This window comes from Vanellus vanellus (genome assembly GCF_965231255.1).
Source record: "Vanellus vanellus genome assembly, chromosome: Z".
NCBI classification, from domain to species: Eukaryota; Metazoa; Chordata; class Aves; order Charadriiformes; family Charadriidae; genus Vanellus; species Vanellus vanellus.
The window spans coordinates 35,626,002-35,644,147 of NC_138908.1; the positions used below are offsets into that span (position 1 = coordinate 35,626,002).

The 18,146-nt window shown below is 43.1% G+C and overlaps 1 protein-coding gene across 1 annotated transcript in view; it reads left to right on the forward strand.

The window, feature by feature from the left end:
* TRABD2A (TraB domain containing 2A) overlaps nucleotides 1–18,146 on the forward strand; it is a gene marked incomplete at its 3' end in the record, with an annotated part of 75,134 nt that overhangs the window by 36,941 nt on the left and 20,047 nt on the right. The window lies entirely within an intron of this gene.

Sequence of the window (18,146 nt, forward strand, 5' to 3'; positions counted from 1 at the left end):
TTCTGGGAGTGAGAAGATTCTTTGCTTCTTGTTGGTTTGGCTTTGCTGTCAGCTGTGTTGCTAGGTAACAAGGATGCAAAGGAAAAGCATCAGCATGCTTTTTGACCTAGAGCAGAGGTGAAGGTCGTGGGTTGCTTTCCAAGTGCTTTGCTGAGTATCTTTTCCATGGATTATGCTTACAGCAGAGACAGCAGGATAGACAAAATAGGTGCAAACAAATATCTTCCAGTGATTGATCCCGGGTAGTGGGGTTTTTTGGCTTTTTGGACACATGGACTTGGTGTTGCTCAGATCAAGGGAAACTTGAACCTTTTGCACATACAGTTCATGCTTTTTATTATGATGTAGCTTTGTCCTTATAGGAAATAAAACAGGAGGGAGCCTGAATTGGAGAGTACAAGCCATGTCCTTGAGTTTTTCGGCTTAAATGGTCCTTCAGCACAGTCCTGGCAACTGATGGTTGTTCTCTCTCCCCACTGGACTGTTGATAGCCCCAGGCCAAGGAATCATATTTTCTCAGCTATGTTTTTTAATGTTACAAGTACAAGTGCGTGGGAAGGGGTTGCTTTTTCCATTAGAATTTTCCAGGCTATGGAAAGAGATCTCTGTTTTGAATTGCAGTGTATGGCTGTAATCTCAATGTTATGAGAATTAGAGACCTAGGACAACTTTGATTTAGCTGAAAATCCTTTTTGTATCTCCAAAATGGCTTATTTTTAAGTTGTTACCCAATTGTATCTGTTTGTAAAGGTTAAAGTTTGTTTTAGAGGTACTGACTCCCAATCATTTGAATTGGGCAGAAAGAAGCACAGGATTTTTGAAATGCAGTCTCTTTATATACAGAAACTTAATCATAGGCTGACTTTGGAGAACCAATTTTGAAAAATGAATTTCGGAAAGCTGGCTGGATATAGAATCATAGAATCATAGAATCAGTGAGGTTGGAAGGGACCTTTAAGATCATCAAGTCCAACCATTAACCTACCCTGATAAAAACACCACCACTTCTAAACCATGTCCCTAAGCACCTCATCTACCCTTTTCTTAAACACCTCCAGGGATGGTGAATCCACCACCTCTCTGGGCAGCTTATTCCAATGTTTAATAACCCTTTCAGTGAAAAAATGCTTCCTAATATCCAATCTAAACCTGCCCTGACATAACTTGAACCCGTTTCCTCTTGTCCTATCACTTGTCGCCAGGGAGAAGAGGTCAGCTCCCATCTCTCTAAAACCTCCTTTCAGGTAGTTGTAGAGGGTGATAAGGTCTCCCCTCAGCCTCCTCTTCTCCAGGCTAAACAAACCCAGATCCCTCAGTCGTTCCTCATAAGGTTTGTCCTCCAGACCCTTCACCAGCTTTGTAGTCCTTCTCTGGACACGCTCCAACACCTCAATGTCCTTCTTGTAGTGAGGGGCCCAAAACTGAACACAGTACTCGAGGTGAGGCCTCACCAGTGCCGAGTACAGGGGGATGATTACTTCCCTAGTCCGGCTCACCACACTATTCCTGATGCAGGCCAGGATGCTGTTGGCCTTCTTGGCTGCCTGGGCACACTGCTGGCTCATACTCAGCCGGCTGTCCACCAACACCCCCAGGTCCTTTTCTGCCAGGCAGCTTTCGAGCCACTCCGCCCCCAGTCTGTAGCGCTGCATGGGGTTGTTGTGACCCAAGTGCAGGACCCGACACTTGGCCTTGTTGAACCTCATACCATTGGCCTCAGCCCATCTGTCCAGCCTGTCCAGATCCCTCTGCAGAGCCAATCTACCCTCAAGCAGATCAACACGCCCCCCTAGTTTAGTGTCATCTGCGAACTTACTGAGTGTGCATTCGATTCCCTCATCCAGATCATTGATAAAGATATTAAAGGGAACGGGCCCCAACACCGATCCCTGGGGGACACCACTCGTGACTGGACACCAACTGGATTTAACTCCATTTACCACCACTCTCTGGACACGGCCATCCAGCCAGTTTTTTACCCAGCGAAGAATATACCTGTCCAGGCCATGAGCAGCCAGTTTCTCCAGGAGAATGCTATGGGAAACGGTGTCAAAAGCCTTGCAAAAATCCAGGTAGATAACATCCACAGCTTTTCCCTCGTCCACCAAGTGGGTCACCTTGTCATAGAAGGAGATCAGGTTTGACAGGCATGACCTGCCTTTCACAAAGCCATGCTGACTGGGCCTGATCACACTGTTCTCTTGCATGTGCCGTGTGATGGCACTGAGGATGATCTGCTCCATGACCTTCCCAGGCACCGATGTCAGACTGACTGGCCTGTAGTTCCCTGGATCCTCCTTCCGGCCCTTCTTATGGATATGCCTTGTGCTGACTTCCTGGGCTTTTTCTGCAACTCCAATAGCTTTGATTTCCTTTTTTTCCAGCATTTCCCAGAGCACCTGTTTGCTTGCTATCTTGGTGGTCATTGAAAGATCCAGCTGTTGTATGCAAATTTCTTCTAGGCTTTCAAGTAATTGGTTATGTAAGGCAGTAGGGAAAGACTAGAAGTATCTACCTGTGAATTGCTCTGAAAGTCAGTACTGAGGAAGGCAATACGAGGTTTATCGTCTGCTCTGAAAGAAGACTTCTGCTTATGTTTGGAAATGCAGGCAATTTTGTGGAGAATTTGAGGTCTATGTAAATGCTATGGCACGGAATCCTTTTGCATCTGCTTTTCTCTCCCATAATTATGCGAATTTTTATGATTCAGGGGAAGGTAAAAACGGCTGGTGCCATTCCAGTCAAGGGAAACATGCACACATCGTAAGACTAGGCATGCTGCAACACCTTGGCAGCAAATTCCATCTTAACATGAAGAAGTTCCATCTTAACATGAGGAGGAACTTCTTTACTTTGAGGGTGGAAGAGCACTGGAACAGGCTGCCCAGAGGGTTTGTGGAGTCTCCCACTCTGGAGACATTGAAAACCTGCCTGGACGCTGTCCTGTGCAACCTGCTGTAGGTGAACCTGGTCTGTCAGGGGGGTTGGACTAGATGATCTCCAGAGGTCCTTTCCAACCCTGACCATTCTATGATTCTGTGAAATCCCATCTGCTACCAAGATTTATACTTGGCTTTTGCTTCTGCTCTGCAGCCTCTCCAGCCAGTCCTCTCCAGCAGGAGCCTTTGCTCCTGCAGCCTGCTGATGGCTGCTGATAGCGTCAAGCTTCTGGCCACCGAGCCAGTGTGTGGGAGCTGGCTTTGTGGAATCACGGGAAAGTGAGAGCAAACCGCTGGTTACCATTATCCCTTCTGCTGTTCAACTTGCTGCCCGGGTCCCATGCCACATGACAATACTGGCATCCAGGTGCTTGTGTGGTGCACACATTCTCATCCTGATTTTTAGCTGTCTCTAAGTAAAAATGTTAGGCATTCTGTGCTAGAGATGCACTTTTAGGTGCTGCTGATGCTGCTGCAGTTGTGGCTTTTTGTGTGTGTGCGTGTAAGCGTAAGCTTGCTAGCATGGGTGAAGTCTTGCAGCTGCTGTTCTGCCTCAGCAGTGTTAGGACTGGCTGTCAGTGCTGGATGCATTGCCTACCATGTCAGTCTTGGAGGAAAGGTGAATGCACTATATCCATCTCTTGGAGTTGTCCTGTGCTGGTGGCAGCCTCAGCTGCTCTGTAACACTGCTCCGAAATGGCATTAAGACTTCCCTCAGTGGTACACATTTGTGTTCAAATGGAATATATATGTGCACGCGAGCATGCCAAGGTGAAGCAGCAGCACAATGGGAGGTCAGGTGTGTGAAGAGGATCTGAGCAAGACACGGAGTCAAGAGGCAGAGTTTGGCCGAGAGGTAATTTATCAAGAAGGATTACAGTATGGGGAAATCCTAACTTTTCTTGTAAGACTTGGGTTTTTTTGTTTTTTTGTTTTTTTTTTTCCCTCTGGCATAAAGGCTTGTGGATGGGACTCATGCATGGCAGGCACTGAGGCAGTCCCTTGGCTGCAGTCACACTTCCAGCAACATTTACTGGTTCCTAGAAATATGTTGTGAATCTGTGCTATAGGAACACCTTGAGTGGCCTGTGAGCTCTGTGGATATGCATGAATGGTTTCTGTTCAGTAACTAGATTAACAGCTAATGTACCAACAACACTTAGTATGTTAAGTAGGTTTATAAATAAACTGATTTATTTAATTAATTTAATAAAATTGAAATTGAAGGAGCAATTAACTGCCTGCAGTTGGCAGTTATTAAAATTCCTGACTGAGCTTGTTTGCAGACCACTTCTGTGGGTACTGAGCTCATATGATGCGGATGTTTTTATTGTCGTCATGTGTCATAATGCAGAGAAAATGCTAACCACCAGTATGTAGACAATCTCAAAAGTGAAATTATTCTGTCATATAACAGAAACATTTAATTGTGGGTTTACCAAGTTTAATTAATTTACCAGGGAAAGTATGCTTTTCCATAACCTGCTTTCTCAGAAGTTAATCTTTGGGAAGTTTATCTTATTATTTTGGACACTGAATTTTTCTCTGCATACATTTATTTCCTCTGTACAAGATGGCTCTTAACTAATTATGGGTGTACAATATTGTATTCTTTAGCCAATTTCAGTTTCGTATTACGGCAGTATCTGTAGCTTTTTAAATAGGGAGACGCAAATATACAAAAAAGACTAGAGATTGGAGCAAGCTGTCAGTCAGTACAACTGTTGGCTTAATTTCAGTACTCAGTTTTCCAGTGCTGGAAAGATCCAATATTCTGGTATCGCTTGACACAAGAAGGGTCTGGGCAAAGTAGCTAGGCTTAGAAGATGGGGAAGGTTGCAGCATAACTGGGAAAATAAGGCAGCAAATACTTTAAAAAGATAAAATCCTCAAGTATTATGTCAGTTCAAAATGGAGATGGACTTGGAACAATTCAATTGATACTACTATAGTAGGTAATACCAGTTTGAGGCACCTTGCTTGTGTTTGTCCGTGCTTTCTAATATGTTTTATTAAAACAGAGCTTGCTGCCTTTTTGCCTTTGATTGGCTGGACACAGCTGGTACCTAGTATTTTGCTTACTTTACTGTCTGGAAAGAAATGAGCCACTTTTTTGAGCATATTTTTCTTAAGAATATAGCCTGAGGAGGATGGTAAGCAGATGATGGTTTAGGCGTCAAAGGCAGAAAAATTATCACACTTGTGTTGCAACATAGAAATGTACAGTAGAAAACGTTAACAGGCCACATCAAGATATCCTGTATGCACTGGGTTCTAAAGACAGGAGACAGCCATGAGCCTTGAACTCGTGGCTATCAGGGAAACCATTCGAGCAGCTCACAGGGAGTTACAAAGTGCAGTGGAAGCTCAGTGGCAGGAGTACCAGGTGTGCTCTGGATCCATGCTCTGCTGAACACACTCAGCCTTTCCTAACAGAAATGTGTCTCTCTGTCTCCAGTTACTGTCTTTTTACCAGAAGAATGAGTTACTTGTAGTGTGTGAGCATTAAGTTATGACAGCTAAAAACACTTGCTGAAGCTGCGGAAATGTAATTCATCTTCTTGTCCTGAGACAGGAGAATTACACCAAAACAATGCCTGGGAAATGACACTAACGGTGTCTTAAATCCAGTGGTGGAGACTGCACAGTGACCCTGGAGAATCCATCCCTGCTTCATTCCTTCCCATCTTAGCTTCCTCACTGGACCTAAAACACTTGCTGTTGCAGACTGAACTGATGTCTTCTTGTTGTCCCCAAGCTGTGTACCACAATTTGATGCCTCCTTGGGCTTCTGTTTTCTGAATTGATTAAGCCAGTTTCTTCATCCTTTCCTGTACCTTATGTTTCCAAACCTCTGAACAGTCTTCCTTTTCTCCTCTGGACTCTGAATTTGTTTCTGTTTCGGCAGTGTCCAAAACTGGATGGAAGAGTCTGGCAAAGGCCTTGACAGGGCCGGATAGGACAGATTAATTACTTCCCAATGTTTGTATATTATACTCTTGGAAACTGCCTTTTGCAAAAGCATCATGTTGTTGACTCAAATTTTCTGGTGCCCTGCCACCCACAGATCCAGTAATCCCTCATGTTTATTTGCATATCGATTTTGAGTTTTTATTCCTATATTTGATCCATCTGAGATGATCCTTTCATTTTACCATAATTGTTGTAAAATATTGCTGTTTCCAAAGAAATTCTGAGGACCTTTTTGACCTCGGAATTAAAAACAACAAAACCAAAAGATAAAAAATGTACTTGTCGTAATAAATCTCCATGTGCTGAGATAAAGAGCCAGGAGTTCACAATCAACTTTGTTATTTTGAGCTCCTTAGCCTGTTACAGAAAGACATATTCAGTTTGCAGTGAGACCTCTTGTTGTGGGAAAACTTCATGAATTAGCCTGCTTAAACGTATTGCCTGTTTGTAAGTATGAAAAATCCTTTGACTTCAGTGCCCTTTTGGTTTGAAAGCTCAAGAGATGTGACAGACTTGAGACCCAAATTTATGAGAAATGTTGCAAATTAATTGTAATTATGCATTCATTCCATATATAGAGCAGGTTTCTGCAGTAGGAAGAGGGGCTTCAGCCAATGTATCAGAACCAGCTCAATGTGCCTCTATAGTGTGAAATCCTATTTCTAAGTGCAAGGAGGAGAGTAGAAGCAATGAAGTCTGATGCTAGCAAGAGTGTTACACTTAATTCGCTCAGCAAGAAGACTGCAGCTCGTTAGGACTGAATTTTTTGGACAGTAGTGGGCCTGCACGTGACAAAAGGCTTTAATGTCCTGTATCCTTGGAATTCACATGTGTTCCCACAGTAGTTTATTCACATGGTACCCACAGCTCCACTGGGCTCACAGAGATCCCATTGGCTTGATGTGCAAAGTTTCCAGGGGCTTCTGAACCCTCTTGGGAAACTTAAATTTTTGCATTAATTCCGAATTGCTTAGCATTTTCTAGAGGTTTGACCTCCTTTCATTTTTTTTGGATTTATACAAGAGTTTAAATGCTGTTCTGAGGGATGGTGATTTCATCCCTTGTTTTATCTGTCACAAACAGGTGTTCTTCCATATAAGGTTCCCTAATGAAATGTTTGTTTGATGTGAATTTACTTTTCAACATCAAGTGTGTTTAACAACATAGTGAGTATGACAAGTTCTGAACAAGAAATCTCTGTTGTCCTGGTAGGTTTGTGTTTAGTTGTATTTAATCATGAATGGTGTAGAGCCTGGAAAAATGGCATCATTGAGGGCAATTCACGTCTGGTATTGGTGGATGAGTTTTCTTAGGGCAGTGTCTAGGAAGATTCCTACACCAGCAGGGCTCTTGCGGGCTTTTATTCCAAGCTGCAACATTGCTGTGTCTGGAAAAATTAGGGAAGAGGTAATATCGATACTTCTCTGTCTTCAGTGAGTCCCCTGTCCTGCTCATGTGTAAGGAAGCAAAAAACCCCAAAGATGAGCTCAAGTGAAAAAACAAGCTAAGACCCTGGGAAAAGAGTAGCTACTAGAAAGGAAGGGGAGGTTTGGAGCTAGGGTTGCTTTGAAGGGCGAATGAGCACCCATTTGGAAACAGAATCCTGATAGGGTGTGATGGAAAAACACACCAACATAAGAATACATTGTGTATTTTGGCATACTGGTGTGTGTAGTCTTTGAAAAGGGCTGTGTTGAGCTGGCATTGAGCTGTGACAGGAGCTAGTCCAGTAGGGCCCCTTCACTGTTAATGACTGTGATAAGAGTGTTGCTTCCTTATTTGGGGATCTCACATTGCAAGGTAGCGAGTACCAGATGTCCTCTTCTAGAGATGCAACTTTGTCTCAGGGATTTTTTCTAGGTAGAAAAGTTAAAGATGAAGACTGATCAGAAATACCAAGAGGGCAGCATTTTTCCCAAGATGATAAAATGAGGAATTTGTAGGAGTCCATGAATATAAGAGATTGTTTCTTCTGTCTGTTGGATTTTGACAAAAGTTTCTCAATGACAAATTTATTTTCCTTGTATATGAGTTTAGGGGCAGCATTTTAATCCTTTCTTGTATTATATGAACATTTTAAAAAACCTTGTAGGAGCTTTGAGGGGTGGGGGGATATGTAGTGTATTTGAAGGGATGGCTAGCTTCTTTTTGTTATCTATTCTGTGTCACAATGCAGAGTAAGGTAATCTCTGAACTCTTTTATCCTTAATCCAGTGTCACAATATTGCACCTGCATCTCAGATTTTAACTGAAGAGATATGAGCATAAGGAGTTCCAGTAGATGTTGCTTGACCTAGAGAAGATGCACATTAGTAACAATGTGTAAATCTGTACGATGCATAAGGCAGGCATCCTTCTGCAGGTATTTGGGGTGTTAGTAGTAATGAAGCTTAACCCAAGGCTTTGTATATGGTGTGTTCTCATTCAAATGTAAGTTTTCAGAGTAGACTTTTTGGAGTGCAAGCCTCCTGCCTGAGCTGTACAGACCTTCTTGAGCATTTGTTGTCCAAAGAATGGAAGGAAATCACTTCGGAGTCCCTGGGAAAGATCCTGTTAGTCTAAAAGTACACCTTATCAGAATTTACCTAGCTTGGGGAGGATGAACAGTTCAGCCACTTGCATTTTGCTGTCCTGATTACCTGCTTATTGTTTTATTTCTGTAGCAGTTTCAGCAGATATTCACCAAGCAACTGCTGTTGTACAACGTTGTTTGTCTGTTATTTCCAAAACTGGATTTGCACAATGATGATTCACATCCCATTATGCCTTTAAAATCTTTTGCACAATTCTGAGTGCCCAGAGCTTTTTGCTTGGGTGCTGAAATTTACAGACCTTAAGCCAATATATTCTTGCATTTTTCCATATGTGGAGTTGCTGATTAAGTTGCTACCAGTTGCATTGCAACTTTTCCACATTACTTCTGAAAAAGCATTGCCCTCCCTAGCCCAGGAAAACTACCCAGGTGTTCTCTTCAAAGGCAAAAGTATAATGTGCCCATGAGAGAAATCTTGCCATCCTTTGTTCTTGTTTTACCACCACATTTCATCACACTCCAGAACCTTTGTGCTTGTCTTAGGCCATTTTAATCTTAACCATCAGACATCTGTAATCCTGATGACTTTGTGAAAATTATGAGCTCTTGGCAGATACCTCCACTTTTCTTAGAGGTTATTAAGCAAATGTTTATCCAGGGCACTTCACCTGACAGTGAGTGTGTGTGACCGTGTGTTGGAACTGCTGCAGGGAACATGACCTCCTCTGGCCTTTAACAAAATGATTTGACTATCTAGGGCTCAAAAGTGCTAAGAAAGACTGAGTTAGCTCATTGTGGGGCCTGCTGTCTACTCTTTTCACTGAGGTGATTAAGAAGTCTCTGTTCAGTTGGTCTGAAGGGTATAACTTCAGAGATACTCCTTGGCTTTCTTGCCTGACAATATCTTCAGATAATTTTTCCATAACATGTTTTTTTTCTGATCCATTCCAAGTGACAGTGTTGGTAGATGCCTATTACAAAGCTACTGAAGTCCAATTTGAGCTAACATACTTCTGAATTCATATTTTGATGGACTGTAGTTACTTTTTGGTGATTTAATATCTTCTTTTTTTTAAACGTAGTCAGCAGGTGAAGGAAAATAATAAAGGCCTGTTGTACTGCAAGCAAGTTTTGGGGTTAGCAGGGGAAATAAGAGTACTTTCTTCTGACTTTGGATGCAATGAAACTACACACAGTTCCATACTTTGAGAGCAGTAGCTTAACTGATATGTGAGATTTCTTGTAAATCAGTTGAATTTAGGCAGTCGCTTAAACTTCCTGAGGTGTCCTTGTTTGCATGCAGCAATCCCTTTCACGAACAAAACTGAAAAGAGCAAAAAAAAGATAGTTTTAAACAATAAACAGCCTATCTTTCAGAAGTGCCAAACACCCAGCAGTTTCCTGATTGCATTGGCAGCAAGTGGGTTTTCATGGATCTTAAAATCAGAGTATTTTAGATTTTTCCACAAAGGCAGCTTGGTGTGTTGGCTACAGTGGGACCACTGGTCATGTCCTAATGTGGACAGCCAGGGAGGCGAGAGGAGGTGCCATCTGGCAGTGGAGCCAGATGGCTCATTCCAAGAAGATCCTCTCTGGAGTTCACACAGCACAGTTGTGTGTCCCACCCTACCTTGGGATACACTAATTTTTCACTGTGGATCAGCTCACGGTTACTATGGAGAGCACAGATTTAGGCCTGTTTTTTACTATGTGAAAATTTTGTCAGCTATTCCTCTTGGAAAGCTTTAGCACTGAGAACTTCAGCCTCTGATCTGCTTGAAACCAGCTAGGAACCGTTTCAGCAGTTCTTGTTTGAGGTTTTTCTTGACAAGTCTACCACTAATATAAACTCTCCCTTTCACACCTGTACCTTGAAAAGGTCATCTTGCTCTGCTGTGCTACATTGAGAAGCCAGAAGCTTCTCTGAAAGATGCTCTGAGTTGCTTTTGATATAAACACTAGTTCAAAGTTGTTGTTCTGTTTGGAACAGCAGCCAGGGCCCTGGCCTAATTGTTCTGTTGAGTGGAAAAATGTTTTATCAATGCATAGTGTTTTATATGGAACATGCTTTCCCAGCTGCCAGAAGCTCAAGAAAATCCAAAGTATCTTGGTGCATGGCTACCAGAAGACATATGATAACTGTCTGAGCTTGTTCATCACATTGCAAGGCTAGATCGCTTACTAACTTAGTCTTGATAACTTATTAACTTAGTCTTGATTTGGTCATGCATACATGAATTATGCAAGTAATGTACATCAATTTTACAGAAGGGGGGGGGGAACTACTCAACCCAATTAAAAGGTTCTTTTCTGAATTACTCCATTCCAACAAAAAAGGAGAGAACTGGAGAGAGTTCTTTCAAACTTCAGTATTCTGCATTTCTAAGATATGCTACTTCTAGTTATCTTCCAAACCACTGTCAAGTTTAGTCCTAAGCTATGCATGGTCTATGGTAGAGAGGATGATAATCAGTGCAGGCAAGAGGGGACTTGTAAAACTTTTTCTTTCATCTAGAAGCACTCCAAAGAGCACCTGTGTTTAAGTGAAAGAAAACTGGAGGCCAAATCCCTGGTCATCATTACCAAGTTTGTTTAGCTTCAGTCATTGCATTTTAGGAAGATAAAAAGTACTGGTAAATGTTATCCTTGAAGCTGTGGACATAGGTTGGGCTTAGCTGCGTTACTAGCTTACTCCTTACAATAGCAGACACTGTGATGTCTCTGTCATTTTTACCTTTTTTACATAGTTTCTACAGTTTAGAAAGCAAAATTGTTGCCTTTCTAAGGGAGTTTTCCTGTAAAGTTGTTTACAAGTTAAATAAACCCAAGAAGTTTGCTTTGTTAACCTCAGCATTTTAGTTTTGCTTCCACTAAATTTAAGAGTATGCAGTGGAAAAGCAGGAAGAAGAGGTAGACTAAAGGAACTCCTATTTTAGTAGAAGCTGGGTTTTTTTTAAAAACAAACAAAAAACCCCAAGCAACACATTAATTGCAGGTGTTGAATTTTAAAAGTATACTCAGTCTCAGCCAAAAGAACCCTAGTTTAAGATTTTTCACTTTGCAACTCTGTTATTCTTTTAATACACTTTTGAGATGGCTGTGTTAAGTGTCTTGTAAAATAATTATGCAAAAGAAAGAAACTTATACTACTAGCATACTGATTAGACAGTCTTGTAAATAGGAAAGTGGGCATATCCTAAGAGAAATCTGGATTCCTAGTAATTCTTTTTCATTTGGTTAATTGTTCCCAAGTCTGATCTAGACCTGAGTTTAGGAGCTATGTGGCAATGCTAGCCCAAAACAAGCTGGACGTTGCTAACTGAGGAAATGCTGAGTAGGAGACAGGTAGGAGTTCTAAGTGTAATGTGTTGAAAGTCCAGTTTTTTGCTTTGAACTTTGGTTCAGGACTGTAGAAGCCTGAAAATTATAGAAAGGGCTAGTCCCTAGTTCTGTTTGATGAGATAAAAATGTATCTGATGAAGGTTTGATTTGTGAAGGTTTTAAAAACAGACTTCGCTAATGTTTACAAAATCCTTAACAAAGATGGAATTAAAAAAAAAGAATTTTAATCCTTCTCTAGTAACATGCAAACATGCATCACTAGTTCATTTCCAGCACAGAGCAACAATTTTCTGCACAAGGATGAACTTTGTGAAAGCTTGAGGGATTTCCTGAAGCATGAAGAGGAATCCCAGTGAGCACTTAGATGGAGAGCTCTCAGGGATGAGGTGCAACAGCAGGTTCATAGGCACACTATTAGCCCTGTAGAAAGACAGGAGCAAGTTCCAGCAAGGTCATGGAGGTGTCCAACTGGGAACTGCGAGCTGACGTGAAATGGGAACAATCTATTCCACTGCTGGTCTTTTCCACATTCAGCACATACTGGGGTGTTTATTTCTCCTACTGTCAGTGGGAACGTAAAAGCCTGTAAAACGTATTAATTTACATATTAATGCAGTCTGTTACAAGTAAATGAGTTACAGTTCTTCCAGCGGTGCTGTAAGCAGTGTTCCTCTGATTCAACATTATCTACCATCCTCCTGCATCAAGAGGAGGAAGATAAATTCATTCACTGTATCAAAAGTGCCTGATAAATTATTGAAAGTCCCTTGTTTTTGTAACTCCTAGTTGGAGAAGGGTTGGCTTGTGTATTCCCATATAAATCTCAGATAACAACCAAAAACTTCAGAGTGTCTTTTTGTTCGGTTCTGGAAATACACACTACAAGAATCTGGCACCAGATTTGCTGGTGTGAGTTTGTTGTCAGCAGACAAAGATGAAAGAACACTGCCATTACCTCTGTCAGCATCTGTGTGTCTGATTTGGGGCAAACAGTGTGATCTAAGTGCCTTGGGTGACTGTGCTAGAGAAGAAGTGCTCTCTCTGCTTGCCATGCTGGCTTTTGAAAGCAAAAGCCATAAATAAAACCAAGCCCTGGGAAACTTGTAGCTCATAGGTAACCCAGAATAGTTTCCATTTCCTTTGTTTCAGTGATTTGTTGTACTGTTTGTCTCTTGTTCTCTGCGTGATTCCTTTGAATAACCTGTCTCTTCAGTCACCTGAATCCAGTTTTTCTTATAAAAGTGGTCCAAGTTTGGAAAGTTGCTTACTTTTTCTCTCTTCTTTACAAAAGCCTGTTGCAGGGACCACAGGGAACATCTCATCTGGTGCAACGGCCCTGGAAGTCACTTAGGCTCCTCTGAAGGCTGCAGATGGTGGGCTAAATCTCCTATTGGTATCCTCAGCCCCTGCCAAAATGAGACTTCTGCCTGTGCGTGCAGGCTGGTGTTTGCAGGGCTGCTCAAGGCAGTAGGCTCCAGGTTTCTGGGTTCTGAGAATGCCAATCCCAACTTTCTGCCTTGAAGGCAGCTGAGGCACGGGCACCAGACATCTAAGGAGCTGCATCACATTGGAGCAACAAATCCCGCTTGCTTCTCAGCACTTGGCCTGCTGGACCGTTACCATGACAAAGGAGGATTATTGACTTTCATAGTCACGATGCCTTTGATTTGAGGCTCGCTTTGATTTGGGGCAGTAGCGTTCACTGGTTGAGAGAACCAGTTGTCTTCTTCAGGTGAAGAGCAAGGAGAGAAACATGCTTTTGAGAAGGAGGAGTAGGAGTGAAAGAATTAGCTGAAGAGGCTGAATGGAAGTAGTAATGGATGCAGTTAGTGGCTGGGAAGGGCCCAAAAGCATCCCATGATTCCTTAAGACAATTAAAAGCAAATTGTTGGGCTGAGCGATCCCAGAGCAAGGAAGATGCTCCCCCAGACTATAATTCAAGGGCGTGAATGGCCCTCAAAAACTGAGAGTGGAGAGAAAAAAAACAACCAGAAGATGAGGCAAATGATGGAACAGATGTGAGCGCTTTTGTTGGGAAGACTTGGAGGCTAGCAGGATGGCGATAGGCTAATTTAAGGTGCATAATGCCAGGTTCCTTTCATATGCAGAATATCACTTTGATCCAATGTGGATGAAAGTGCTGAAATGTGGAGAGGATGGCAGGGGTTCCTTTGTCTTTGACAAAAAAGGCATCTGCTGGGCTCTAACCCTCTTTTCCCCACCCCCTTAGCCTAGCAGGCCACTCCAACAATGCCAGTAAGGGGGACAAGTGTCTCCTGACAGCTGAAAAAATCTCCAGGAGGAGAATGGGGCTTGCAGCAATATGTATACCGGAGAGCTTAATCGATTTTTTCCACAGTACAAAAAGGGAGAAGGTTGGGGGAAGACAGAGAGATCACAGTGGAAATGGGAGTTGGGAGGAAAAAAAGATCCCTTTCTAATAAACTTGTTACTTTTGTTCTCCGAATACAGCTTTTCAGGAGGTGCTTTGATGCTAGTGTGAATACACTTAATGGAGCAGAGTAGGGTAGAGTGACTGCTGGGGGGAGGTGTGAAGTAAGGAAGAGTATTTTGCAAGGAGGATGAATGTGGAGTGATTTCTGTGGATTCCAACACATGAAAGATTGTGGAATTAGTAAAACAGTGCAATGCAAGAGATACCTGGAAGACAGACATACTTCCTGTACTACCTGTTGGAGGACCTCAGCTCAGCACAAATTCTTGGTTTTGATTTCTAAGCAATATTCCTGCTTTCCTGTTGTCTTTTTAACTCCTTAGAATTATTAGAAATGAAAGAACTACAGGATTGAATTGGGGAGTTAGGAAGGCAAATAGTATTTGTGCCAAGCAAATACAGCAATTGCAGATCTGCTGATCTGGTCCCTGCTTCTCGTGCTCTGTTGACTTTCTTCAGCTTTTCACATCTGGTAAACAAGGCAGGAATCCTGTCTGCAGCATTTGATGGCTGTGGTCTTCCTTCAGTATCGCTTTTGCAGCTAGTCTAATATTTTCTTTAAGAAATAATGACAGGTAAGAGTTATCAACTTCTGAGCAAGACCGACCTCAGTAAATTAAATCTTCTAAGAACAATAGGATCGGGAATCTTCCTTTTTTTTTTGAGATCCTGACAGTGTTTACCCATTACTATTTACTGAAGATAACCTTCTCACCAGGGCACAGCTTTAAGCAACACCTGGTACTGCAAACAGTTCCTCCTGCAAACAGTCTCCCTCCCACACCCCTTCTCTTTCTGCTGGGGAGTTACAATTCCCCCAAGAAGGTAAGAGTGATACACAAATGGAGAGAAGCTATCACATTCCTTTGAGAAGCTCTACACATACACTGACACCAGATCATAATCCTCTCTAGTTTTTCAGCAGGTGTGCCATGATCCCTCTCCAGCAGATGCCACCGTTCTGTTCAGACCAGCCGATGTGAAGAGTATTTTTGGCAGTACCATCTCCTTCCCTCCAGCTGTGCAAAGCCTAATGACATAAGTTACCATAACTCATTAGGGAGGCCTAATTGGCAAGAACATTGATGCTCTTTTGATTTCTGCCCATTTGTTGTATCTTGACTTTTCTTGCTCCCAGTAGTTGAGAGTGGTGCAGGACTGGAGCTGCTGCTGCTGTCATCAAAGGAACTGAGACCACCTCTGTCCCTCACAACACCAAGGTGAAAGTCCCCTCTCTGGATGGGCTTCAGGGGGGTTCCTGTGTGACTTCTCTCTCAGGTGCTATGCACAGTGATAGCATGTGGGTCTAGATCCAAATGGGAAAAGATATTGCTTATGGGGAAATCTGACCTGGCAGGGAACAGCCTGTGGTCCTCTGTGCCAAAGAAAAACAGCCCATGCAGTGCCATGCAAACCCACTGACTGGGATGTGGGGTCCATGGCAGCCTTCTGGATGGTCTGTCCACAGGCAGTTGTGGTTGGGATGGGGTGTAGGAATCTTGGGTAGTGGGCTTGGACACTTTGTTCTTTTGAGGTGAAACATGAACAAACTCATTGTGAAAGGTCTTTTATGCTTCCCAAGCTGGGCAGGCAAGCCCTTCAGCTGCTGCCATCCTGAAATTTCTTCACATGTGCAGTATCATTGCCACACCAGAAAGATGTACTCTTGGCAAAGACCAGAGAGCTGCCTCACCAGGACAACTTTGTGCCATGCCAGCAGTAAGGTTAGAGATAGGAAGCAGTGTTGGAGGGGCGAGTTGCCTCTATTGCTATGTAAATGTGTGTGATAATCCTCTATAACTGCAGGTAGTCATTGTGGTTTTAAACCGTGCTCTTGAAACAGGTTTATTTAGTTGTTTGCAGTTTACTGTGTGCTAGCGTCTTATGGCCAGTGGGTGTGCATGAAGAAGGAAGATGCCTGTGTGGCTTAACCTGGCTGCTACAGTCCAAGACAGGTCTGTTTGGAGGAGAGACTGGATCTGTTTCACCTGAAGCACACTGCAAGGGAGGAGAGAAGAGATGTGCGTGGACCAGAGGGTAGCATGCAGAGCAAGTGACAGCAGGACTTCAGGCTGTGGGAGTACAGCAGAGAGAGGAAGATTGGCTTTGTTCTCACTTCCTGCCCAGCAGGGTGGCGTTTTCTACACAGAAGTTACCCTCTGCTGTTTTGTGTTCAGGTGAAAATCAAATGGTAAAGATTGCAAAGCCTCTTTGATGTGCTTATTCTATGTTGAGGCAGAGCTACCTGACCAGCTCAGGAGACCGTCACAGGTCTTACTCCTGTTCTATGGACAGGGTCATTGTTTCAGAGGCTGTAGAGTCTAGAAAGGGCCATATTGCTTTAATGGTAAATTATCCAAGTGGATACATCTATGGTAGTCAAATAACTTACGAAATAAGCCATTCCTATGGAAGTGCTTTTGGCTGGACTGATTGTACATACAAGATCTTACTGGCATGACCTAGCAGTCCTGGCTGTAGAAACCCCACATTTTCAGCATGGATTTGGCTTGTCTCTCAGTGAATCTCATCTGGTTGTTAACATCCATTAGGGCTTCTCTGTGTGGGAAGTGAAGCCAAACAAATGGAAAACAACGTTTTGGGGTGCAATAAACCCCAGCCTGCATGCACATTTTTGTTCAGATGTAAAGTGGTTTCAATTTCTTTTTGTGTAATTTACTTCCAAATTAAACAGAGGTCCTTTGCAAGATGGCCACTGGTTAGTTTGATGTAACTTTCCTGAGTGTCTGTCTGCAGGTATTCTTTCAGTGAGGCGAAGTTTGTACCAACAAGGTGAATTCTTGCCCTTTTTAAAAACATGAGATGGGAATGTGTGTTGCAATTCATGAACACCCTTCCAGAACTAATGCTAAGCTATGTGCTTTCATATTCTGTTAACTACACAGTGATTTGGATCCAGACAGGCAGCTCTAGTTGTAGTGCGGACAGTGTGATTTCAAGTTTGGCAGGACCTGCACCTTTCTGTTGTTCTGGGGAAGGGCAAATTTCACCTATTTGTTCCCACATCTGTCCTGTCCTGTATTCCTGAGATTTGGTTCAAATAATCTCAGTACATGTAGAGTATACTTACTTAAGTGTGAGTTGCATGGTATTGGTGAATACCTCAAGTTCCAGAGTGCTTTTGACGGTATGCGAGGCAAATATCCAGGAGGAATTAATTACATGAGGGCCCTCATCAGACTGCAAAGTGTCACCAAAGCTTAGAAAATAACCCTCCCAAAAGTAACTTTTGAAATGTGTTTCAAGACCTCAGCAATATCTCTCAGCTTATTTCCTTGAGAAATAAAAAAAAAAAAAGAAAAGTAAGTAGCCAGTAAGTAGTAGGAAGGCTTGTTACAGTTGTCTAGTCTTGGTGTTCGAACCAGCAGTAGCTTGGTGTTTGGGAGAGATGCAGTGCTTTGCTTGCCACATGCTGACAGAGGGCTGCTGTCTGGGTGAGCGAGTAGCCAGCTCTGCACTTCACCAGCATGCCCGCTGGCATCCCATGCTCAGCCTGGGGAGTTTCTGCCCCAAGTCCTTTCTTTCTGAGGCTCGGTGGCTTCCTGCTGCAGTGGCTGGAGCAGTGGGGAAGAGGCACAGAAGTGCTGCATCATCTGTTTGGCTCAAGAGGACCTGTCAAGTGTGGTTCCCACTGTTCTCTTGTGCCTTTTACGATCATCCTCATGGGCTATGCATTGCCCCAGATGGGAGGCAGCTGGAGTGGCAGTTCTCTCTGTGTCAGTCCCTGAGGCCGCAGCCCTGGGAGAGCCATGCTGTGCTGGAGCTGGGGAAGCAGAAACAGCTGGAGGAGACCTCTGCTGATCTCCGCTTCTGGTCGAGGGAGGGGCTCCCTGGTGGTAGGAGCTGTGGCAATCACTGATTCAGCTTGAGGCAAAGGGGATGA